The sequence below is a fragment of the Canis lupus genome, chromosome 5, assembly GCF_048164855.1.
Source record: "Canis lupus baileyi chromosome 5, mCanLup2.hap1, whole genome shotgun sequence".
Classification (NCBI taxonomy): Eukaryota; Metazoa; Chordata; class Mammalia; order Carnivora; family Canidae; genus Canis; species Canis lupus.
Window position 1 is genome coordinate 83,950,838 of NC_132842.1, and position 24,982 is coordinate 83,975,819.

Genomic DNA, 24,982 nt, shown 5'->3' on the forward strand with positions numbered 1-24,982 from the left:
CACGTCCCACCTCCAGGACCCCAGAGCACCATGGGGGAGGCCCAGGCTCCTCTGCTGCACAGAGAGACACACATTGCATGGGGGAACGTGGAGAGGGCAAATATGTGTAAAGCGGCCATGTGGATGCCCACCCCAGTCGAGCCTTCCAGTGACTCCAGGTCCAGCCACCATGGGGCCCAACCCCAGCAGACACACCTGACCACTGCCCAGCTGAGCCATCAGTCCCATAACTGTGACAAATCATAACAGATGCTGTTTCCGAGTCCCTGAGGTCTGGGGTGGCGAGCTGCACATCACAGAGAACCAGAACACTGGCTCTGTCTCATCCTCACCGTATCACCTCGGGCAAGTCACCAGGCCGTCTGGACATCAGTTTTCTCATCTGCAAAATGGGGACAGTAGTAGTGCTGTCCTCAGAGAGTTTGTGTGAGGATTAAAGGGGGTATCGAGGAGAAAAAAAATGGGCCTGACGGATTGTCTGACAGGTTTGACTGAGTGGAAAATTGTATCAAGAGGCACTTTATAAGCTGTTGGCAATTATAAGGTGACGCAAAATAACTGCAAGAAATGGAAGAATGAAGATTTTATTAGTAGGCTGACTAATAAAGAAAATGTAACCACCGAAGTACAATCCTACCTTCTCCCTCCCTGACTCAGATGCAAATGTCACATAATCATAATGATGGAAACAACACAACTTACAAGATGCAGAATTGTATCATTGGGGGTAAGGGATAGGGAGAAAGGGAGGAGGAGTAAGAAGGCCAGAAATCCTCACCCATGCATGGCACGGAAGCAAGAGATGATGTCTAACACCCATGATTCAAGGGAAAATACAGATATCACTTAGAAACATGCAAGGGGCACCCGCTGGCTCAGTTGGTTGAGCACCCAACTCTTCATTTCGGCTCAGGTTATGATCTCAGGGTTGTGCGATCAAGCCCCACGTCAGGCTCCGAGCTGGGTGGAGAACCTGCTTAACATTCTCTTTCCCTCTCCTTCTGTCCCTTCCTACCACTCTCTGACGCACGTGTGCGTCATGCTCTCACACTCTCTCTAAAAAAAAAAAAAAAGGGGAAATACGGAAGCAAATACAGAAGAGAAAGCAAAAATGAATGCAGAGGTGGTTGCTTCTGGGGGCAGGGTGGACAGAGGATGCAGAGGGAACCAGGGCACTGCTGGGTTTCATTAGAAGCCTTTCAGCATTATTTGATCCTTAACTCCATGCACATATAACAAAGAATCATTTTAAATAAAATAAGACACAGCTTCTCACTATACATTAAAAAATGTAATTTGATTTTCATATCAACTGCACTAATTCCCAACATCTCAGGCGAGTATCTAAAGTGAACAAGAATAGCGCGGCTTCCTGCAGGACCCTGAGGAAGCTCACCCAGGATTTTAAGTCCACTCAGGTCGCCAGAAGGAGGCCCCCCCCACCCCACCCCACCCCCAGCCTCTGGGGCTTTGCAGGTGCCCAGCCCCGGCTCCTTCCACCTGGCTCAGCCTGGCCCCTTTCTTCTCCCTGAGCTTCAATTTCCTGCTCCAGACTCAGCTGTTTCCAGACCGAAAAGGTCAGGTGCGAGCGCTATTTCCGGGCATTCACATTTGGAGAAAATGACTCAGGCAGGTTTCGGTTTATTTCCCGAGCCAGGTAAACATGAAATCTTTCCAGTTCAAATATCACAAGCAGAAATCTCCCTCTCCGTCTCCTTCTCTCAGACACACACATGCTTTTCCACCACGTCCAGCCCTCTGAATTTATTACCCGAGTAAGATTTACTCAAGTTTACATTAAAATCCCCAGCCTAAGGGTGATGTGCATGTCAGAACAGTTGCCAGCCGTGTGATGCTGTAATAGATTTGCAGCGCACGCCTGTCTATCTAGATGGATTGGAAACAGGCACACGTGACAATGTAGAAAAATCTAGATAATCCAGTAACCCGTGCTCCCTTTCCCCTGGACAAAGAGGAGCGGGAGGTCATCCAGTGCGGCAGGTGCAGGCACGTGAGGTCTGCTCTAGATCTCCAAGGAGGCAGCCATACGGAGCTGTTCACACTGATCAACAGCAAGCGTGGAAGTTAACGTAAATCAATTAGCAAAATGTGTATGTGGCAGCCACTGCTAGACCATAGTGTGTAAATAATAGTTTTAGGTGTAAAACATGACGATAAAATCTATTAGCCATGCTCGGCTCGGCCGAGGGCCTCCGTGACCTTCAGCTGTCACTCCAAGGCCGCTGCCGACTGATGTGGACAATCCCGAGTCACGAGGTGCCAGGGTCATCTCAGAAATTAACCCCGAGTCCCATCCATAATGACGACGACAACGGACATTTATCCAGCGCCTGACCATCTGCCGGCTCCTTTCAAATACCTTCTCAGCTGCCTTAGTCACCCCTGCAAGTCTGGGGAGCTCATGAGAGCGGGAAGGCGAGGAGGAGCGGGAGGGCAGGTGCCTTGGAGCCCCGGGCCCGCCGCTTAGGGGCCCGCGTGAGGGCGGCGGGTTCAGCTCCCTCCAGCAGAGCCACTGTACTCAGCGGCTGCCGAGCCGTCCCCGCTCTTGCGGGCGGTAAAACTGAGGCTTGGGGAGGGCTGGTAACTCACTATAGAAGTGGAAACATTGGGATTTGACTCCAGATCTATTGTCTCACTTCCAGCCCAACGCTCCAGGTACCCTGCCCCTCTCTCCGGGAAGGCCCCTGGGCCACCGCAGTCTCCGCACAGTTAGGACCTCAGGCAGGTCGGCAGGGGCCCGGCTCCCCAGGATTCCCTCCAGTGGGCCCGGGACAGGAGGAGCTGGTGCGCCGAGCGGGCACTCAGCTCTCCACCCTCCCCCTTCCACGACCCACCTGCTGTCCTCGGCCGCGCCGAAGTCACCGGCAAGAGTCAAAGGTACCTTTGCAGGCCGCACGTCCCACAGGGCACCAGAGGAGCCGAAGCCTTGTGCTCGGCCTGCCTCTCCTCCTGCTCTGCCCCAGGCTCACGCGGCGAGGGTGTCTCCCCCACGCACTGGGCCCTGAACCCACGGGGAGCTTCTGCTTAGCTAGCTTGCTCCGGTTGCACCCTTTGCCTGACACCTCCTTCCTCCGAATCCCTGCAAGACCAACTGTCTCACTCCACTCATCACTGGAAGGTTAGCCACCCAGTGACGGCCGCTGCTGGAAAATCCTCCAGTGACACTCCCCAAAGGTCACGGTAAGGAACACCTTATCCGAGGCGGGCCATTACAACAGGTATAGGGACCGCCACAACGGGGTCTTGCAGTGGGGAAGGAAATTGGGCTCAACTCCAAATATAACAAGGAAAAGTGGGAATTTATACCAAGGGGCAGGGTGGGGGGTGAGCGGTTGGAAACTAAGAAGAAACATCAAGGTTAAGGGGGAATCCTGGCTAAATAGACTACGAGGGGTCTTGCTGAAGGCAGGGCTGGATGCTGAGATGTCACCGGAGGTTGGAAGGGGGATTAGAAGCCCCATCACATGTCAAGGATGGGGGATCCCGGCTAAACGGACTTAGCAGCATTCTTGCTAAAATCGGACAATGTAGAGATGAGCACAGAAGTCCCAAAGTCGAAGCCTGGTTGAAAAAGAGCTCTGGGGAGCTTGACCTGAGTTTGGTCAAGGAGAGAAGCTTCGGGCACCTGGGGGGTCAGTGCATGAGCCTTCGGGGTCCCGGGATCGAGTCCCACATCGGGCTCCCTGCATGGAGCCTGCTTCTCCCTCTGCCTGTGTCTCTCCCTCTCCCTTTCTCTCTGTGTCTCTCATGAAAAAATAAATACAATCTTTATTTAAAAAAAAAAAAGGAGAGAATCTTCAGCAGGCTCTCACTCCCCTCCTTAGCATCACAACTGCCCCCCTCCATCGGCACCAGGTATTCCAGATTCCCCCTCCCCTGCTCTGTTTTCCCCCCAAAGCCCTTAGTGACTCCTACACACGATGAAACATTTCTCTGCTATGTTCCTGCTCCGCTGCCTGCCTCCCACCGCTGGACGTGAGCTCTGGAAGGGCAGGGATTTTTGTCCCTTTTGTTCATTCGGTGTCCTAAATGCATATAGATGCTCACCAGATATCATAATGAGTAAATAAATGGACGGATGGACGGATGGATGATATGCAGACAGATAAGAGTTGTTCCACTGTCTCCCCCAGGGTCCTACCGGGGTGGGGCCTCCTCCTCCGCGGGCTTCTCTCCGTGGGTCACGTGGACACCAGGTTCTCAAGCAGAGTTTGAAGCTGGTTGCTGGGGCAGTCAGTCTCTTGCCCTGGATCCCAGAGCCTCCAGACACACACACACACACACACACACACACACACACGCACACGCGCACACACGCACTGAATCCTGGAGCTTTCCCTGAAACACGGGCCCGTGGGAGAGCAGCCCCAACAAAGTCACTGGTGCAGAAACACTATTTCGCTCAGCCAAGGTCTGCAGAGCGTGGACACAAAATGAAAAAACCAGCCCGAGCAGCACGGCCGGGAGACTTAAGAGGCTTAATTGAACCTCATTTCTCCACGATGTGGGCAGCTTATTCGGGGCCAGGCTGCCACCGTGCCAGTCACCTCGCCAAGCTGTCGGCTGCCTCTGCACCGCGGGTCTCAGAAGCAACTGGAGGAGGGGAACGGACGCGGCCAAATCAAACATTCTGTCTCCTGCAAGAAAGGTGATGGCCCGCGCTGCAGGAGTCGGGCCTCCAGGGCTGAGGGGTCTAAAGCCGGCCGCACCCCTCCGGGGTCCCACGGGGGCGTTAGAGCAGAACAAACGGTGGAAAAGAACAGCTTGGGACAAGGGTCGGTGCAGACACATCCCTGCTTTGTACGAAAGCCTCCAAACGTCGTTCCTGCCCCGGGGAGGACCGCTTTACGTGGCCCTGGAGCGTAAGAGGGTGAGGCCCCCAGAACGGGCTGGTGGGCTCGCAGGGCCTGCGTCCGAACTGGACGCCTGACGACCGGCAGCTGGGGAAGAAATGATGGTGCCTGTCACCAAACGATGCCGGGCCGCAGTGAGGAGGAGGGTGGCGGGCGGCCCGGCCCGCAGCAGGACACGCTTCAGTGTGGTCGGTGGGAAGAGCAGGCACGGGCATCCGGGGGGGGGGCAGGGATCGGGGGTTGAGCGGCTGCCTTGGGCCCAGAGTGTGACCCTGGGGTCCCGGGATCGAGTCCCGCGTCGGGCTCCCTGCATGGAGCCTTCTCCCTCTGCCTGTGTCTCTGCCTCTCTGTGTCTCTGATAAATAAATAAAAAACATCTTTAAAAGAGAAAGAAAAGAAAGAAAAAGAAAGAAAGAAGAAAGAAAAAGAAAGAAAGAAAGAAAGAAAGAAAGAAAGAAAGAAAGAAAGAAAGAAAGAAAGAAAGAAAGAAAGAAAGAAAGAAAGAAAGAAAGAAAGAAAGAAAGAAAGAAAGAAAAAGAAAGAAAGAAAAAGGCAGCTATAGCAGAAGCCACACTGTGTGATCCTGTTTGTTCAGGAAACACGTGTATGTGTACACAGATGCCTACAAATCCCGAGAGGTCACGAGTAGGTGACTCAAACATCTATTTTCACTACATTTCCCAAACTTTCTGCAACATGGATAATTTTGTCAAAAATAGCCCGATGTTGGGACTGCAGGCCCATCCAGGGAGGGAAAGCGGCCTTGCCCGAGCAGGAAGCCCCGGCAGGAAGCCCGCCTGCCCCCAGCAGGAAGCCGCGGCTCCTCGGATGGCGCTGAGCTGGGGCAGCCACGTGCTTTCCAGGCCAGATCTGGGCCATCCCAGCTCCCCGCCTCCCCCGACGCTGCCGAAGGCCCTGCACGCCCGGGCCTGAGGCCGCCCAGGCTAGGACACAGACCCCTCCGACTAGCTCGGTGACTTCCCCGCCACACTGTCGGCTCGACTTGTCCCAAAAGCAAGGACAAGTGCCTCTTCTCCTGGTTCCCTTGCCAGGGATGCTCATTCCTTCCAAACTTTTCCTAGAAAAGTTCTCTTCGTGGGTCAAAATCCAGTGGACCCCACGCAGGCCTGAAGCTGAGCCCACTGACGGAGGTTTCTCAGCAAAGTTTTCCCTCCATCTCTCGGAGACTTATTTTCCAGAAGATACTTGCATCTGATGAATGGGCAGACGAACAGCTAGAAACCTCAGCCATAGGGATGGGTGGTGGCGAGAGAGTCAAAGTCCCCAAGGGAATGACAAATCACTACCCTCTCCCATCTGGCCAAATCTTTTGCTTTGGGGCAGGTGAGGGGTCATTGGCTGGAAGCCTCCGGGGGGCACCTGGAGGACCCGGGAAGCCCTCCTTCCCCTGGGGGGCGGGCACTCTGCTATTTCCTGCCTTAGGAAACCACAACCTTCCGCATGGAGCAACTGGACAGCCTCGAACACCACCTACCGGCATTTTCTGTCAAGCACAACAACTGCACTGTGGCCGCCTGCCTACGGGCCCTCGCATCAGACTAGGACCTCCGGAGAGACCCAGGGGATGTGTGCCCACGCCCCCTCACGTCCCTGCAGAATGAGCCAAAGCAGCTGTGTGTGTTGCGTGGGCAGGGGCCATGCCAGGACACTCCTGTTGCTTTTCAAGGCTTTGCCGGACAAAAAGAAGAGACTTAAGGGATCCCTGGGTGGCTCAGTGGTTTAGTGCCTGCCTTTGGCCCAGGGCGTGATCCTGGAGTCCCGGGATCGAGTTCCGCATCGGGAGCCCAGCATGGAGCCTGCTTCTCCCTCTGCCTGTGTCTCTGTCTCTCTCTCTATGTCTATTATAAATAAATAAAATATTTTAAAAAAAAAAAAGAAGAAGAGACTTAAAACCGCACCTCTGGGGGCGCCTGGCCGGCTCAGTCAGGTGAGCATCCAATTCTTGGTTTCAGCTCAGGTCATGGTCCCCAAGTTGGAGTCTGTGCTGAGCATGGGGCCTGCTGGAGACTCTCACCCTCTTCCTCTGCCCCTCGCCCCTGCCCCACACACGCACACATTCTCTCTCTCTCTCTAAAATAATAAATAAATCTTTATTTAAAAAAAATAAAAATAACTGTTCTGTCTCACTTAATGAGAGCCTTCCCCTGGCCCCCTGTGCTCTGCGGAGGGCACAGAGCCTTCCCCATCACTGTCACCTGCCCAGGAAGTACCACGGGGATGTCACTGCAAGGCCAACTCTCCCTTTGGGGCTTCACGCTTCCGACCAGTCCTTACAGGGTGAAGAAAAGGCAGCGAGCCGGGCCTCGTGGCTTAATCATACACAGTAGGCTGATAACCAAGTAATAATTGGATAGATGGCCCTCTGCATTCTCATCAGGCACTAAATGCTCCCAGTGAACCGTGAACTCTCTCTTCTGGTCGTGCTTTAACTCCGCTGGAGGTAACCATCGCATTATGTATATAATGGGGGGGGGGGGGATGCACAGAAGCCCACAGACTACCATTAATGTCCACTAGAATTTTCAAACCCAGCACATTTAATCCAGAGTGTAAATGGCAAACGCCGCGTTCAGTTGAAAAACAAAGAACCAAATTGTGCGTGACCCAGCTCAGCACCTTTGAATCATGCTGTTTGTTAAGGACACTCCGCATGCATATAATTAATCCAATTTGGCTTCGTGAAAAAGAAACCGTTTCCCTTAATGATTCAGTATTAGGATTAACCAGTTTGGTCCTCAGCCCAGATCCTCTGGTTGCAAGCAGCCATGCTGGGTCGTGTCCGCTGGGGGCCTTCGGCCAGTTTTTGCGAAAGCGCAGAACGAAAAACAAAAAAAGGATGAGCTAAAAAGGAAACAGCAACGTGTCTCCTGCCACACCTAAATTGGCTTGTGATCACGTACATGTGTTTTTCGTTTTGCGCTCGGGTCCAGGACCTCCTTCCCCGTTAGGTGCAGCCACCTGATACAGGTTGTTGGGGAAATCGAGGTAAAAAGGAGCATTTATGTATTAGTCACGGAAGAGATTGGCATTTAGATGACATTCTTCCTGTAGCTAATGACTCAGGTCAGCCATCAAAGGCATCCGATTGAGACACAGCCTTGCTGGGCCCAGCCCCAAACCAGAGCGGAGACTTGCACGCACATTTCCCGCCGACAACCCCCAGGCCCTGGATGGAAGTGCAAACCCTCTGGTTCCAGCAACGCGCAAGCCCGGGTCGCAGCGACCTGCACGCTGCTTCCCTGGGCCACTTCCCTTTATGATTGGAGGCTCCCGTGCATGTGCTGGAGGAGGGAGGAAGTGAAGGGAAACTGTTTTCGCTCGGAGAGGATTGCAGTGTCGCTTTTACCTGCTTTGCTTGACGTGGGCTTCTAGAAGCTTTGCAATGGCTGCTGTGATTAGATATTAACCTAAAGTCCGCCGGTAGCCTGGGGAGGGCTCTAGTGCTTTAAACTGCTTTCCAGAGGCTCTCCAGAGCTTACGGAATAAAGTCACGGGCCCTCGGCTGAGGCCGTCCCAAGCCTGCCCTCGCGCCTCACCCCGTGCGCCTGGGCCCAGCGAGCAGGTGGCGGGGAATCGAACCTGCGGGATCTGTCCCCGCCCCGGGGTGCGGCATTCGGAGCCTCCCAGGGGGGCACCTTGCTGTCTGCCCCCATCGGCTCTGGGGGTGGACACAGACCCAGTCGCCCAGCTGTGGCTCTCGTGCCACCTTTGCCTCCCAGGTCCGTCGTCCCCCCGATCACCCCCGCCCTGGCTTCTTCCTTGGCTCACTGGCCCCCTGGGCGCGGTCCCTCTCTGATGTGTGGCGGCGGCAGCAGCAGTTTCTGAACAGCAGGCCGCCTTCCAACAACCAGCTTGACGGGCCAGGCGCAGTGCTGGGCAGGAGGCTCCCAGGGGGCAGCTGGGGGTGGGGGGCATGGCTCGGGACGCCCGGCTGCAGAAGGCACTGGAAGCAGAACCAGATGGCTGAAGGGCTGAGCGAGCTGAGCACAGCGCCCGGCCTGGAGCCGCCAGTGAGGGGACCCCCTGGGACACTCCGGGCGCTCGGCACGTGCTCAGGACCCGTCGGCCCTCGGCATCGTCGCGGTGCTGCACAATTTCACTACTGTCTTCGTCCGGGGCCGTCACGCGTTCAGGAGTTAGAGCCACACTTGGAAGGCCCCACGGGGCCATCCAGGAGGCTGGGCCAGGGCGGCGCGGGCGGGACCACCAGGCGATTCAGGACCAGCACCCTGGCGGCTGCGAGCTGGTGACACAGGCCAGGCTGGGAGACCGGGCCACGGGCAGGGGGCGGGGGCAGCAGCCGGGAGCCCAGGAGCTGGGGACCGGGCCGGGCACGCGCACAGGCCCTGCCGTCGAGCCCCGACCCGGCCATCTCCGTTCCACATGACCTTGGGCGTGTACTTGGCTCTCCTACGCCTCTGTATCCTCACCTACATTACCCAGGACAGTGAGGAACGTTACCAATCCTCACGGAGCTGGCGTCAAGGTCAAGTCTGTTAGCCGTGCAATGCACTCAGAACAGGGTCCGACACCGAGCAAGCACTCAGCAAATACTGCTTACTGTTCTACAAATGCCAGGGCTTGGTGACCCCTTAGACGGACCAGTGGGGAAGAGCCTAAGATGACCCGGGCGGATGGGGGAAGACATGCAGGTTTCAGAGAGGGGGACCCCAGAAGGAGTAGTTGGCGGGTGAGTCAAGGAAACAAGGTATCGATGACTGCACTAACCACCATTCAGCGGATAAAACATACACATCCCCAAACTGGAAGATGACTTTGTTGGGGGGTGGGGGGTGGAGTTCGGCCGGGGGGTTCAGACAGATGTTGGGGGTATGAAGGTGGTTTTGTTAAATAAGAAAATCAAGTTTCTTTAGATTTTTCCTCTCAAGGATCCCACTCGGTAGAAAACACTCGGGAAGGCGGGCGAGCCGCATTCCCCCTTCTTCACCTGACATCCAAAGCTGTCAGGCCTCGTGCCCTTGACGCAGAGTTTCAAGAAACTTTCAGCAATTCGTGAAATAAAAGTAGCATCAAGAAAGCAGCCACAATATCAAAACTAAGGCACGGGAGGTGTTGCTATGACAACCCAACTCCGTTATTTTCAGATCCTACGGCAAAAATCTAGCCAGCAGTGGAACCGAAAGGAAGCTTTCTGCCTTTTATTCGCGGGAGGGAATGGCGCATGCGCTAAGATGGATCTTCTCATTTCCTTGAAAATTGGACAAGACCAAAGCAGCAACTTCCCCAGAGTTTCTGGATCAAAGAGAATCACTCTCTCTGGGTCCATGGGACGCTGAATTATGTCGGTACTGGTCACCTACAAAATCCTCACTGAGCATCCTTGGCCTGGCCACGGCTCGCCACCCTGTAGGAATCAGCTCATCCTCATGAACCCTTCCTGTGCTACTGATGAGTTTTGTTTTTTTTTTTTGGCATGTCATATTAAACATAGGATCCTACCGAAGGCGACCTATTGATTTACACTTGGCATTTGGACACACCCTCTCCGTGTGCCTCCAAACCTAACCCTATGAAATGAATGTCCGTTAATCACACCTCGATCACAAGCAAACGCCAGCCCCGTCTGCAGTCGTGAGCGCTACAACTGGGCATGCCAGGCGGAAGTCCCACAATGCCTTTTGAACCCATGCCTGGGATATCTTTGAGAAAGAAAGACTATTTTTAAGTCAGGAGAAACGGCAAAGCACAGAATAGATTAGCGGCCGCTACAAAGACATGAAGAAATTCTGGACCTTAAGATAAATATTTATTAAATACCCACAGTGCAGCAGCTGCTAGGTCAAGAGGCATAGTTCATGGTTTGGAGGAGACTGTAAATTCAGTTTTCCTGCATACATGAAACAGGTAGCTCCCCTTATATCTGTAAAATCTGCAAAGTCATTTTTTTTTTGGCACCCAGTCCCTAAATCTGTGGTAATTGGTGCTACCCTCATTCCCTGCAACCCTTTACCCTGGTAATAAACATCCATCTGCCCACGCTGGAGGAGAAGCGGTTGTAACTTGAGGAAAATGGATAGGTTGAGGTGTGTGTGCGTGTGTGTGCGTGTGTGTGTGCGTGCCATGTGCACGTTGTCAGCTTTTCCTTTCATATCCCAAGACAAACCTTTGGAAACTGCAAATCGGAGCATGTTTTTGCAGAGGAAATATTGGACTTTGGAAAATAAATGTCATTAATGAACGTAAGAAAGTCAAAAGGGGGTCTCCACAAATCAAAGGCAGGAATGATAAGCCTGTATTGATCTTTGATTTTTTAAAAAATTCCCATCGATAGATAGATAGATAGATAGATAAATAAATAAATAAATAAATAAATAAATAAATAAAATAAAAAATAAAAAATTCCCATCGATAAAGAAGAGAGTCACATCTTAGCTCTACCATAGGTGGGCTTTGGGCAATCTTCCCTTGCTCACTCCTCAACCCCCGGAGCCTAGCACAGAGGCAGGCCAAGGCAAGGTTGCACTTGGTTAGTAGCCAGCCACCTGGCTGGACGTGCATGGGGAGGCAACGGATGGTGGACAAATCCGAGTTCCAGGACCTACCAGGATAGCACACATCGTGTCTTAGGCTACAACACGAGCGGGTCTCTGGCACACTCAGCTTGCAAAGCGCAACGCTGGATCATTCGTACAAGTCTGTGCCTGCCCAGCAGCCTTCTAGCAACTCCATTCCTGACACAATGAAGAAGCAAGCCGCTGGGAATGTCCGTGGCATTCACCTGCGTGCAGTTTCCCAGAAAACAGTTTTTACCATCAATAAAGAGCTGTGCCCCAAAGCTCGGAGAAAGAGGCCAGAGCATGCTAAACGCTGTGCAGAGAGAGTTTGAGGGACCGGGGCTGCTCCAACAAGATTAGCAAGGCTCACACTTAGCTTGCCAGCGTCCGCACCCTCCAGCGAGTGGCAGGTTCTAGGAACATAACCTCGTTTGGAGGGACCGGTCCTCCCATCATCTCCACAAAGACAGAAAATAAAGAAAGGCCAAAGCTGGCTCGTTTGAAGCCAGATGAGCCCCCAGGCATGTCCGACTGTCTCCCAGGACTCCCCACCACCCCCTCGGGAACCGCAGCTCATGAAACCAGCGCTGCAAAGTGGCAGGGGGCATCACCTGCCTTAGACAGAGATGGTGTGGGTGTCGAAAATAACCCCGAAAAAGACTGAAAAAAGGGAGATACGACATATTCCATACAAGTCATCGGATTAGCAGCTACCTCTTGTCCTTCCAATATTCTGGCTGTTTTTTCTTCTAAAAAATCCAAACGCTTATAAGCTAACTATCTGACAAGACAGCTGATTGTAGACCTGTGAAAACCAATTATTTTGACATTGATTACTTTCTACATAGGAGCAGAGTATTGTAATTGTAGTTTGCTGGGAGCTACGGCAACCTTCTCTGATGTGCTCCCAATTTGGCTGCAGTTAATTAATGGGTGCTGGGGGAGGGGAGGGTGAAACAGGCTTGCAGCTCAACATACAAATTAATTGACATGAAATAAGCTAATATGTTTAATTTAAATGTTATGAATTTACCAAACAGAGAGAAACAGGCATTAGGGTTTAGGGAGCTATGGCATCAGTATCAGCTACAGGGATGTCACCCAGTTACCATGGCAACTGCCTCATTAGGCTTCCAGGGGACGCCAGCGCACCATCGCATGGGGCTGAGGAGCAGTGGGCAGAGGATTCCAAACATCAAACGGGTAATCAGAATTATCAACTAGGATCAAGCGGTGCTTTGAGGATGGGATGCAGAGGAAGCTGTTCATCTGCAGGTGACCTGACTCCAGCCTGCAGCCAAGAAACGGCAGGGCTTGAAACCCAACGCGCCGTCCTTTAGATGAGGAATTTGCTCTGGGGGGACCAGGTGCACCACAAGTTGTCAAGACGGTTTTCGTATCCCCGGATGCCCCATGTTTGCTTGCGCCTCTCATTCTTCACACCTGCCGTTCCTTCTTCCTGGAACACTCTTCCCTTACTGTCTTCACCCGCCCTATGGCCTGTGCCTCTTCCAAGTGCAGCTCAGATGGCGCCTCCCTCAGGCTGGCTGTCCCTCCAGGCACCCCACTACCCCGACCTACTGCATCCTATCAGAGCAACCGACCTTCTGCAACGTCACTGTGAATTCGCTCCCCGCCACTCCCCCACTGTAAGCCCCCTGAGAGCAAGGCTGTGCCAGTCCCTCTCCAACTGCAGCTCCCAGGCCAGAGGCACTGGCGTCTCCAGGGAGCTTGTTGGAAATGCAGGATCTCAGGCCCTACCTCTGGCCCGCTGAATCAGAATCTGCATTTTAATAAGATTCCCCAGAAGATTTGCATGCCCGTTAGAGGTTACAAAACACTACTACTACACAGCGTTGCTTCCCTGGGGTATAGCAGATGGCAGGCATTCAACAAATCTTTTAAAGTCAAGCCTTCCCTTTACATCTAAATTTTGCCCCTGCCTCAGGTGGCACAGATGAATCCTGAGGAAGCCCCAGCTGGGCCATAATTCACGAAGGCAGTGACACAGGCTGGCTATGCACGCACGGTGCTGGGATGGGATCTGGAGCCCACACTACAGGAACCTAAACCCTTGCTCCGCCACTCTGCGGTCCGACTACTTACCTACTTTGTGCCTCAATTTTGTTGACTATAAAGTGGGGATAACAGTTCTTCCATTCAACAGATATTTCCTTGAACATCTACTACGTGCCACTCACCATCCCAAATACTTGAGAATTAACAGTGACCAAATCCATGGAAGTCTCTACCGTTTTGTTGTGAGGATTAAATGAAATGATGCATATAAACAACTTAGCCTGGGACACAGATAAGGCTCAAGGAATTATCATTCTTCTTCCTCCTTTTCCTCCTCTTCCTCCTCCCGCTTCTTCTTCTTCTTCTTCATCTTCATCATCTTCTTCTTCTTCGTCGTCTTTGTCTTCCTCTTCATCTTCTTCCTCTTCTTCTCCTTCTTGGAAGGACAAGGTATGATAATGTAGATGGCCCACTGGAGATGTAAGATGGGGCCAAACTTTAGAAGGATCTAGAGCTATCTAATATGATAGCCATTAGCCCTTTGGGCTGTTTAAATGTAACACGATTACAACTAAATTTGAAATTCAGTTTCTTAGTCACACTTCAAGTGCTCAATGACCACATGTGGTGATGTATCCACCATGCTGGATGGTGCGGATCCAGAAATTTCCATCACTGCAAGAAGTTTTATTGGATAGCACTGGTCTATAGCCACATTTCTCCAACCTAAATGTATATGTGAAAATCCTGAAATCTTGTTACAATGCAGGTTCTGCTTAAGTGTGCACTGGAGCCTAGAATTCTGCATCTCTGTTCCTAGGTGATGCTCACATGGCTGGTCTACCAACCACACTTTGAGTCAAGAGGATCTATTGTCAAAATAAAGACACAGAGTCAGAAAGATAAGGAATTTCCAAATCTTCTTTAGACAGGCCTGAGTAGAGCTCCCCTACAGACTGGGTACTTGCCCAGTGCTCTTCGGCTGAGAAGCACGGAAGCCAGGGTCTTCAGACAGGTAGTAAGGCTCTAGTGATCACTGCTGTGTGAGGCAGATGACAGTCATCTTTTTGACCACCCCCCTCTCTCCAAGTTCAAATCCAAGAAATGTCTTCCTCCATGGACCAACGAACTCATCAGTGGCCTGTTCTGCTCAGAATTCCTCAAGGAGCCAAGGAAAAATGTAGCGGGAAGACAGGGCAGTTACTCCAAAGACCAAATCATGGGGACATTTTCTAAGGTGGCTCCTTCCCTCTTGGGACCCTTGGCCTTCCATCCCAGGTGTATAGGATAGTCAGCTGGAGACATTATTAAAAATACTCATGCCTTGCTGTCAGTTTCGACAATTTGGTGAATTGGCCAGGGGTAGGGCCCAGGCATCAGTGTGTTAGCACTCTCCAGTTTATTCCAATGTCCAGCCGGGGGTGAGATCCCAGATTCTGAATAGCCAGTTCTCTTGTACAAATGTACCACTCCCTCCCCTGGATAAACCCACACCTTGACTCCATGTTCGGCCACCTCCACAATTGACAACTGGGTTCTAATTCATTTTAAGCTCCACACCTGCTCCAGGATGGACTTCCAGTATTCACCTTCCAGTTCCGTGCAACTGGTGAGGTACGCACTCCCGCCCCTTGTCAGGTGACCATTGCCACAGGGATAGGGACTGAACACATCCCTTGATTTTTTTTTTCTAAATGAATGAAACGGACATGCTACTAACTAGATAATTTTTACAGGAAATAATCATCAATATCTTGACTGCCTCCAAGGTAATTTGCTGTTTCATTTTTCTGCTTCGTCTTAGTCTTTCTGCATGAATACATGGAAACTTTCAAATAATTTTGGTATTTTTTAAAGATTTTATTTATTCATGAGAGACACGGAGAGTCAAATAATTTTGGCATTTTGAAGGAGTTTTATATTAGCAACACTTCCCAGAATGCTACATCGTCTTCATGGCCATCACTTTAAATGTCTGCATAAACTTTCACTGAGACAATTAATCATAATTTAGTTCCATGTTGTAGGGCGTCTGGGTTGCCTCCAATTTGTCGCTGTTGATAAACAAGACTGCCGTGAACGTCCTTCTGCATTGGTCTTTTTCTGGGTCATGGGCTTGGAGTTTCTCTCTTGTCAGCATATGAGCGTCTCCCGCTCTGGCTGGACCACACCTCCAATAAGACAAGCCAAAGCAGGATTTCCTCTGACATATTTCAGTGGAGTGCTCTAGTCGTTTGGGTGGGATGGTGCTGTACTGCGTGGGATTTCCCTGCACTCTGTATGAGGCTTGGCATCCCTGTCCTGTCCTGTCACTACCCATCATGTCCCTTTGTTATCATGACAACCCAGAGTTCCCAGTAGTCTGAGAAACTGGGGTTTGGTAACATTTGAATGTTCTCCATCAGTTTCTGTCTTAATTTGTCAGACTCTGCTCAGAGTGCCCCAGGAGAAAATCTCATCAGGAGAGGTTTAAGAGTCAGCCATGCATATAGGATCAGCTCCAATCTGATTCCAAGTGACAGCCCTCATCCTCATGTGCCCACCTCTCTTCCCAGGATCTTTGCATTTAGCTTCTGGCCACTCACTTCTACCCTCTATTGCTTATTAAGAAGACTTTTTCTTTTTACCCTTCCTTAATTTTCCCTCCACTTACATGTCCTCCTACAACTTGTCTTATAAACCCCCAGGCAAGTCACTTTTCAGCCAGTATGCACCCAACAGACACATAGGCACAGCCTACGGGTTAAGATCTCAAACTCAGAACCAGACCACGTGGGTCTGAATCCTGCCCGGGCCACTTTCCAGCTGTGTCGCTGCAGATGAGGAGGGTATTTGAGGCCCAGAGAGGCACAGTTCCTCATCTAGAAGATGAAACGATGATATTGATAAAACCTCCTCATTGGAATTCAGTCAGGGAACCCGCACAAAAGTCACCAGGATACTTCATGGTGGAAATGGAACTTAAACCCAACTCAACTGCAAGCCAAAAATCAGTATCCTTCCTCCAAATTAGCCCACCTCTTTTTCAAGAAAATCTGGAAGTCTTTATTATTTTACACTGTCATTAACTATTTAAGCCATTTGGAGGGAAAAGGTACAAGACTAGAAATGGTACAATCTCGAGAGACATGAAGAGAACAGCTCTGTGTTGATGTTACTAATGAGGACTACTCAAGGTCTCTGGGCTTCAGATAAAACACAATAATAGAGAAATGCTACACTGCCTGACATATGAAATCCACAGTTTTGTTTGTTTGGCTTTTGCTTTCAGTTTTAAAAAAGAGTGCTATAATATGCACTGCACTCTTTTCAAGATCTGTAGTCTGTATAGGTCAAAGGCTCCTTAATAATCAAGACTGCTATTGCTCATTCCATCCTTCCAATTCTCTTATAATAGCAGCCTTCGGGCTAACATTTATACAAAGCTTACAGTGGATTTGCAAAGGTGAAGTTATAGAAGAAGATTTTAAATCACTCAGATTAGATATAAACACCATGACCGAATTTAATGAACTGGAGAAAAAAGAAAAGTCAATTTTTGTCCTGTATAAAGAATTGGCTAGAAACAGTGCACATTCACATAATGTACACCCAGCATGCACACAGATGCGCGCGCACACACACACACACAACCCAAGGACCCTACTCACTATGCAGTCCCAACCCACCCCTCACCATCACTCAACAAGATACGAAATCAATTGTCATTCTCTCTCTACTAACCAGGTGCAGCATGGGAAGTCTGGCTGACATCGATGCTAACTCAACACAGAACAGACTGACACACTGCACCTGAGAAGTCTTCACCCCCCAAAAAGCATGTTTGTTCACAACCCATTTCCTCTTAGAGAATATCAACCCCAGAGAAAACCATTTCCAGTTTGCATTTCATAATTGCAAATACTGTCGAATTTCTATTTGGAATGCAGCCCTTGGAACAAATTGGCTTTTCTGAGGGAATGTAAAGGGTTTGTCACCTTCAATGCTTGAGATGTGACAAGATGTTGACCACCAGGACCCCTTGCTTGGGTTCTTGAACAAGATTACTGCATCTAAAATCTCCCTTCCAGGATTTTAAAATAATGTTCAGGCACTAGCCTCAGTACAGAAGGTGGTTTATTTTCTGGTTTTGTGGGTTTAAAGCGGTGATTCTCATACTTTGGTCAACATCAGATCACCTGGGGGACTTGTAAAAAAACACAAAGACGCAGGCGCTCTCCTGCTTCCACGAGGCTAGCATTTGTGTCACTCCCAGGTGATGCTGGTGCTTCTGATCTATGACCCACACGTAGCAAGACTCTGAGACAGTGGTTCTCACCTGGGGATGATTTCGCCTCCCTGGGAACGTGTGGCAATGTTTGGAGACATTTGGGGTCGTCAGAACTGGGGGTGGAGGAACTAGTGTCCAGTGAGTAGAGACCAGGGATGCGCCTCAACACCCTACATTGCAGAGGACACCCCCCAACCAAACCCTGCCTAACTAAGAACTAATGAAGAGTCAAGATTTTAAAAACCCTACTCTGGACACGTGCACACAAAAAGAAAAACGATGGTGAGAAACTTGGCTGACAAAAGAGAGTTCAAACGGCAAAGTCACCGCATTGCTTAATTAAAAGAAAGGATACAATTAGCCTCCTTCTCTCAGAGCTGCAGCCATAGGATGATTCATGATTTCCAGAATATGAAACTACATAGTTGACCCTCGGGTTCTGAGGGTTCTCAGACACCTAAAGGAAAAGGGACAAGTGCTACCCATCATGGGAATTCTTACAAATATCCTTGATGCTCTACATTTTTTACTTTCTGTCCAGACACTGCAAGATCCTATGTACCCACAGAGGAGAAACTCTCCTGGAAATCAGATTTTGAATGGCTCCACTGGCTCAATTCATTAAATCTAAAATCTAAGGAAGGATAGGTTCACCAAAGTGAGTTATCCTGCCTTTTGGATTGTCCTAAGGAACGGGACTGATATACCCAGACTCCACTGCTTAATTACACAAAGCAGCTTGCCAGTTACCTTGACACATTTAATTTTGCAGCAAGAATTATGCTAGATTCCTCAAACATTTTACGGAGAGTTGATACTTTCTGTTCAGCCCACCCGAGGGCACAAATGGGTTCTGTCCTACAGGCCGGGGGGGTAGGGTGAGTGAGCTGGGAGGAAAGAGCGTGACGTTGCAAGGAGCTCCTGCCCGAGCTGTTGAGAATCCCACAGAGCAAGGGACAAGCGCTGACAGCTCTGAAACAACACACTCTTTGCCGTTGCCCCCACCCTGTTAGAATAATCTGAGGACAAGATCTCACAGCAGCAGGGAAACAGCGATGCTAGAAAACTCTGGAAAATGCCTGCTAGCCAAGAGTACAGCCATCTGGCACCCTGGGATCAACCAGAGGGGAAATCACATTCACCTGCTCAGTATCCATTCAGGTGAAGAGCTCCGAAAGATTCTCAACTACCGAGCGATGGGTACATTCTTGACATCACCCACTGGCTGGTGGGGGGCCAGTGGGTGAAGCTGTGGTGGTCGTGGTCGGGGAGAGGGAACCTTGGCTGAGGCAGGCCCATAGAAGATTAGGGGTGAGAGAGCTGGGTGATTAATGAAGGAGGAATGGTCAGAAGAAGAGTGTCCACAAATATCCCAACCCACCTGAAGTGCGCGGCGCTCAACCTTCATGACCTGGTTCAAAAGTTCCTGCTTCAAACAAACCTCTGCCTACTTTCCCAAGAAGAATGGTGGTTTCCTCATTTGTGTTCCCAACAGCTGTGTTGGTACATAGCTTGAACACAGGGCTCAATGATGGGTGAGAGAAGAGAGAGAGAGAGAGTGTGTCCCCCCCACAGATGATGAGCTCTGGGTGTGAAACACCTGTGCCTTTATCCATCTCTGAACCTACCCTGGCGCTGACCTCAGAAGCAAATGTTCAATAAATGTTTGGACATGACTGAAGTCTTGGAGACAGAAAAAGAACAGGAAACACAGTCATGGACTAGGTGAAACCCTGCAGAATCAGTCAGACCCTAGAGTCTAGTGACTCCAAGGAGAGCCCGTCTGTTGTCTTCCAAGCCCAGCAACCATGTCTTCTTTTCTTTTCTTTTTTTTTAATAAAATAATTTTTATTGGTGTTCAATTTACCAACATACAGAATAACACCCAGTGCTCATCCCGTCAAGTGTCCCCCTCACTGCCCATCACCCACTCACCCCCACCCCCCGCCCTCCTCCCTCTCCACCACCCCAAGTTCGTTGATAACCCTATCCCCTCCTTTTCTCCTTAGGAATACCCATCTCTCCATCAATTTGGCCCAGGAGACTCACTACTCCTTCTCTAGATCTCAGAAATGGGCACATAACCCGGCCTGTCAGAGTATTCCCATTCCCTCAGGCTCAGGCTCAGTGATTCTTCCAACAGGGACCCATAAGCCAAGTCAAATCACTGAGCCTTACATCTGGGTTTTGTTGGAAGCCCTCTTTCTGCTGGGTTGCCATCTATAAGGACGTCACTAGGAGAGCTCTTCACTGTGGAGAGCCCGCCTGAAGTGAAGCTAGCACAGAGCTGGGCAGAGCTAAGAGATGAAGAGAAACCAAGCCTTGAAGATGCTAGTGAGCCCCTGACACCTGCTCAGTCTTTCCAGAAGCTTCTACTTACATGAGCCAAAAACTTTCCCTTTTCTGCTTAAACTAGTGTGAGTTATGCTTACAATGGAGAGATCCATGAGTGATACACTCCAGTTTCCTGGGGTGCCTCTAGATGACCCAACACGATGCAGGGTCTAGTCATTCTCTTGCCAGTAGCTACAAACCCACCAATCAAAGATCCAAATCAGCCAGGGTATAATACAGTCACAGCATGTACCCCCACCAAGGCCTCACGCTGTCCCAAATCCAAGGGTTTGGGAGCAACTGGAATTCCCCGACACATCAAGCCACGGGGTGCAATGGACTGTGGGTTTCCCCACTTGGCCATGTAGCCATCCTACGGCACAAGCAGTGGGTTCAGGTAAGGGAAGATGAGAACTGTCGGTTCTAACCAACTCTGCGCTGGGATTTCTTTTTTACTAATACACGCTGCTCTTTTGGCCAAAACAGACACACAGAGATAGACAATCTAATGTTACTAGAACAGCAGGCAACAATTACCAAGGAGATGTGGTTCCAATTACACCAAGACATCAGAAATGTAGCAGTTAATTAATTGTTTGGGGGTGTACGGTATCTTTCAAGCACCCAATACAGACTTAAAATCATCTTACATAAAACAAGTCATTTCTAAATAGTAAGTTTGCAAGTAAGAATCAAGTTTCTCCCGGCCCTTTGCTAGTCAGGACTAATTAATTCCATATATGAGAGCAAGCTTTTCAAAGTTAAAATGCACATACACACAAATTACCACGACTACCAAATTATAGCTATTATCATCAGTTCTACAGCGTCCCCCTGGAAGGGTAAGACCATCAAGTTCACATTTGGAGATTAATACGCTCTCGCTCTCTTGTCTTGATTTTCCTTGTCGGTACGTTGTGCCTAGAAGCAAACATCATCATATCATGACATCAGTTCGCCCACTGCCTGTTAGGCCATAAGCTGTCAAAACAAGCTTCACACTGCAGATAGGACAAAAAAACGGGGAGTCAAGGCCAGTAGCCCCGCTAGCTCAGACACTTCATGAAGGTTTTTCATTCTAAATTCACTCATCAGAGGAAATCTGCCCAGCTGCACCGATTGGAATCCCTCCACTCATCCGTGCTGCAGATTAAGCACCTTACAGGCACACGTTGAAGACCTGTGTCTTGGAAGGGTAGGCCGTGTTCACGTGTGTGCACGTGTGGCTGCGCGTCTGCACGTGTGCTGAGAAACGGGGCGAGAGAAGAGACCTGTCGCCCCAACCTCCCCCACAGGTGGAATTCTGATCCTACAAGAACAACCTGAGTAAACTGTTCGAATTGGGCTTCTCTATTTAAATAAGTCTTCTCATTAATCCTTGGGGGAGATCCTCCTAGAAGGCATTCATCCACGTGAGGAAATGAGCCCTTCCCAATTACCCATATAATCTACACGCGTCCTGTTTTGCTGCCTAAAAGAATCTTGCAAATATAAATGTCGATAGAGGCGCTCAGCAGGCTCGTTTGGTTTTGTTTGGTGAATTTTTATTGGTGTTTGAGGAGCTTTGGCTAATCATTCAAACAAAATCGACTGACATATAAGAAAGCACATGGGATCTGAGTGACGGAGGGAAGAAGAGATGGAGGTATGTCAGGTAAGCTTGTGTCAGAAAGTGTGACGACTTGACTTACTTTTGATAAAGGGAGGAACAGAGATGGTTGGGAAGGAAGTCAGGGGAGTGGAGAAAGCCAGGAAAAGTTTCCTAAGGAAAGGGCAGGGTTGGTTGGTTGGTTGGTTGGTTTTGCAAGGGTTAACAGCCTCTTGCTCTACATGTTCAAACCTCCTTGCCCCAGTTGTGACCCTCCCATCTACTCTGCAGTTACCTGCATGGGATTAAGTGTAACTGGGTCCAGGCCTGCCCGTTTGGACAAAGTGCCTGGAGAGCGGGCACCGCAGCCTGTGGGGAGTGCTCAGCAGACAAGTCACCGTGCTCCCCTGGGGAGGAGCCATCAGGCATCGGTGCCCGTACACCCATCTCCTGGGAAATTTCCACCCACAGAATCGCCTGCCACGGGGATGATTTATTTGTTCATTCATGCAGACAGTTTGCATGCAGAGGGCCAGGCACGGTACCTGGCCCCAGCCAGTGCCCGGAGAGTCACAGGTTTCCCAACCGAGGCACCTGCCAGGATGCATCAGTCTTGCCACCTCCGGGAGCCCCTGGGCGACCGGTCAGTGAAGCCGACTGGCCAGCGGACAAATAAACACACAGAGGTTCTAGAGAACAATCCAACCCAACCCATGGGTAGCTTCCATCTGTCTCCATTCCACGTGACTTCATTCATCCCACAGTATTTATGAGGCACTTGCTGTGTACTCAGCGCTTTTCTAGGCAGTGGGGCTACAACAGTAAACAAATCAAAAACAAACAAACAAACAAAAAACCCTGCCTTGAGGAAGTTTACAATCTAGAGCGAGAGACAGATAAACAACTAACTATATGTTAGCCAGTGATGAGTAGTCGCAAGTTCAACGAGCCTCAGCTTCTTCATCTGCCAAATGGGGAAGATAATGTAATGATGGGGATCTTGCAAAAATTTAAGAAATTAATTCACATAAAGCATTTCCATCAGTGTCTGGGGCTACATGTTCAGTAAACATCAGGTTGTTATTATCGTGATCGTTATCCGGGCTGGTTCCCTGCATTCAGGTGTCCACTGCTTAGCAACACCACGGGGCTTCCGTGGAGTCTTGGCGAGGGTGCTTGGCACCCAGGCACCCAGGCCTGACAGCTCTGGGTGAAGATAAATCACGCTTTGTTTAAGCTCGACAACTGGAAACAGAATACCAACAGTCTTCTCCCTCACTGGAAAAATCCCACAAGGCAGGCACAATGCTTTTTCAAATTAGAAGAAAAAAAGGATTAGGACACAGTGGAGGATTTTGGCCGAGAGGGCGAGAGCTGCATTGAACCCAACAGAGAGCCTCCGAAGCGTGGTGAGACATCCGGGTCTCACGGAAAACGCCCTGCGGTCACAGGCCTGCTTTAAATCTCAGTTTACTGAGGGGGGCACTTGATGGGATGAGCGCTGGGTGTTATTCTATATGTCGGCGAATTGAACACCAATAAAAAATAAATTTATAATAAAAAAGAAAAAAATTAAAAATAAAAATAAAATAATAAATCTCAGGTTATCACCTAGGTGGTAAAGTGACTTGGGCACCAGGCACCTTGTGCCCACCCGGGCCTGCACAAGCAGGGTAGGGGAAAGCGCAGGGTGGCAAAGAAGGACCAATGTATGTATCTGGATGAGAGGAAGTGCTGGGCTCCTGCAGGATGACACCCCTGTGTCCCCCCTGAGACGGAGGGTGGATCAGTTTCCTATGCTAGAGAGTCTAACGCTGTACAGGTTGCTTTCTGGGCTCAGGCCTGAATCAGGAGGTAAGTGTTTATAGACACACATCTCGGGGTACTGGGTCTTCTGTAAAGAAATAGGAAGAACGTAGGGAGTAACAGCCTCGCGGCAGACGCCAGCGTGTAAAGGACAGCATTTGCGAGGGAAGATGGTAGAGAGGAGGGAAGGGTCCCCAGGCCTCTGCCTCCAACTGGCCTAACATCCGTCAGAGAGAGCACAAGGGATGTGATCTATTTTTGCAAACATACTACCTACTACCCAGAACGAGGAGGGGAGACACATGTTCTCCTTGCTTTCTGCCAGACTAACGGGAAGTAGACTAGGATGGCTGCCAGCGCATCTCAAAAAGACATTTCTAAAAGAAACTATAGAAGAGGCAGGCTTGATCAAGATAAGCCAGTTCCAGAAACCCTGCCAGAGCAGCAGAGGCATTTTTATTCATGTTAATGCCCTAGAATTAACCCAGAGGAAAAAATAAAATAAAATCCCAAACGTACACACAAAAAATGACTGCACTTATTTTCTTGATGCAATAGAATTGGCACAAGGGCAAACCCCAGTTTCTCTGTTTTCTTCCTGGATCTTCATGGAAACTGTAGGGTTTTGTGGGTTTTGTAAAATACGCATGCTCGGTGATATGTCGGCTCTGAAAGGCTGATGGGCAACAAAGGCCATCACGGCAGGACAAAGGTCTGGGGGAAGCAAAACCTCAATGAAATCTTTTTGGGGGATCCCCAGGTGGCTCAGCGGTTTAGCGCCACCTTTGGCCCAGGGCGCGATCCTGGAGACCCGGGATCGAGTCCCACGTCGGGCTCCTGGCATGGAGCCTGCTTCTCCCTCCTCCAGTGTCTCTGCCTCTTTCTCTCTCTATGTCTATCATGAATTTAAAAAAAAAATAAATAAAGATTTAAAATTAATTAATTAATTAATTAATTAATCTATTTGGGAAATAGCTGAGGGTAGCCTATAAAAGAAAATTAGGAAAACGTATCCCAAGGGAGGTTCTCTGAGATGTCTGACAATTCGCGGAAGGCCTGCACAGGTCACAGACACCATAAATGTGCCCAGACACTGACCCTTTGGGAGTCAGGAAGCCTGCTGCACCCATGGCCCTGATTTTTAGTGTCGGAACCCCAGGTACAGGATTTCAGTCAACTGCTCCTCAGTCTCCTCACCTGCAAAATGGGTACAATATTTAACCCCGAGGAACGCGCATCATAAGGTCACGTTCAGGAAATTGCTTGGCGAGCCCCAGTCCCGAGCGTGAGATCCCACTCCTCCAGGAAGAGTTCCTCGCGTCTTCCCGGGCACAGCTAGGACTATGCGCCAAGTATTCAATAACCACAGCAACAGTTCACCTAGGAGCCCCAAATTGTCCTTTTCATTTAACACCAGGCTCTGGCAACACTTCATGCACCGGGAGAGAAGAGAAATGAACACCCACCCTGAGATGTGCAGAACTGAGATACGCTCTAATTAGCTTCCCTGGAAACGCAGCTAGCCTAGCAACGAGGCTTAGAACCAGCGCCTCTT

At 50.1% G+C, this 24,982-nt stretch overlaps 1 protein-coding gene and 1 long non-coding RNA gene across 4 annotated transcripts in view; both read right to left on the reverse strand.

The window, feature by feature from the left end:
- Positions 1-24,982, reverse strand: part of KAZN (kazrin, periplakin interacting protein) — a 1,010,923-nt gene that overhangs the window by 886,296 nt on the left and 99,645 nt on the right. The gene's annotated exons all lie outside the window — the stretch shown is intronic.
- LOC140634401 (uncharacterized) lies at positions 23,846-24,969 on the reverse strand. Its single transcript, XR_012031901.1, has 2 exons — positions 24,625-24,969; positions 23,846-24,322 (listed from the first exon to the last, which is right to left on the reverse strand). It is a non-coding gene; the product is annotated as an uncharacterized lncRNA (long non-coding RNA).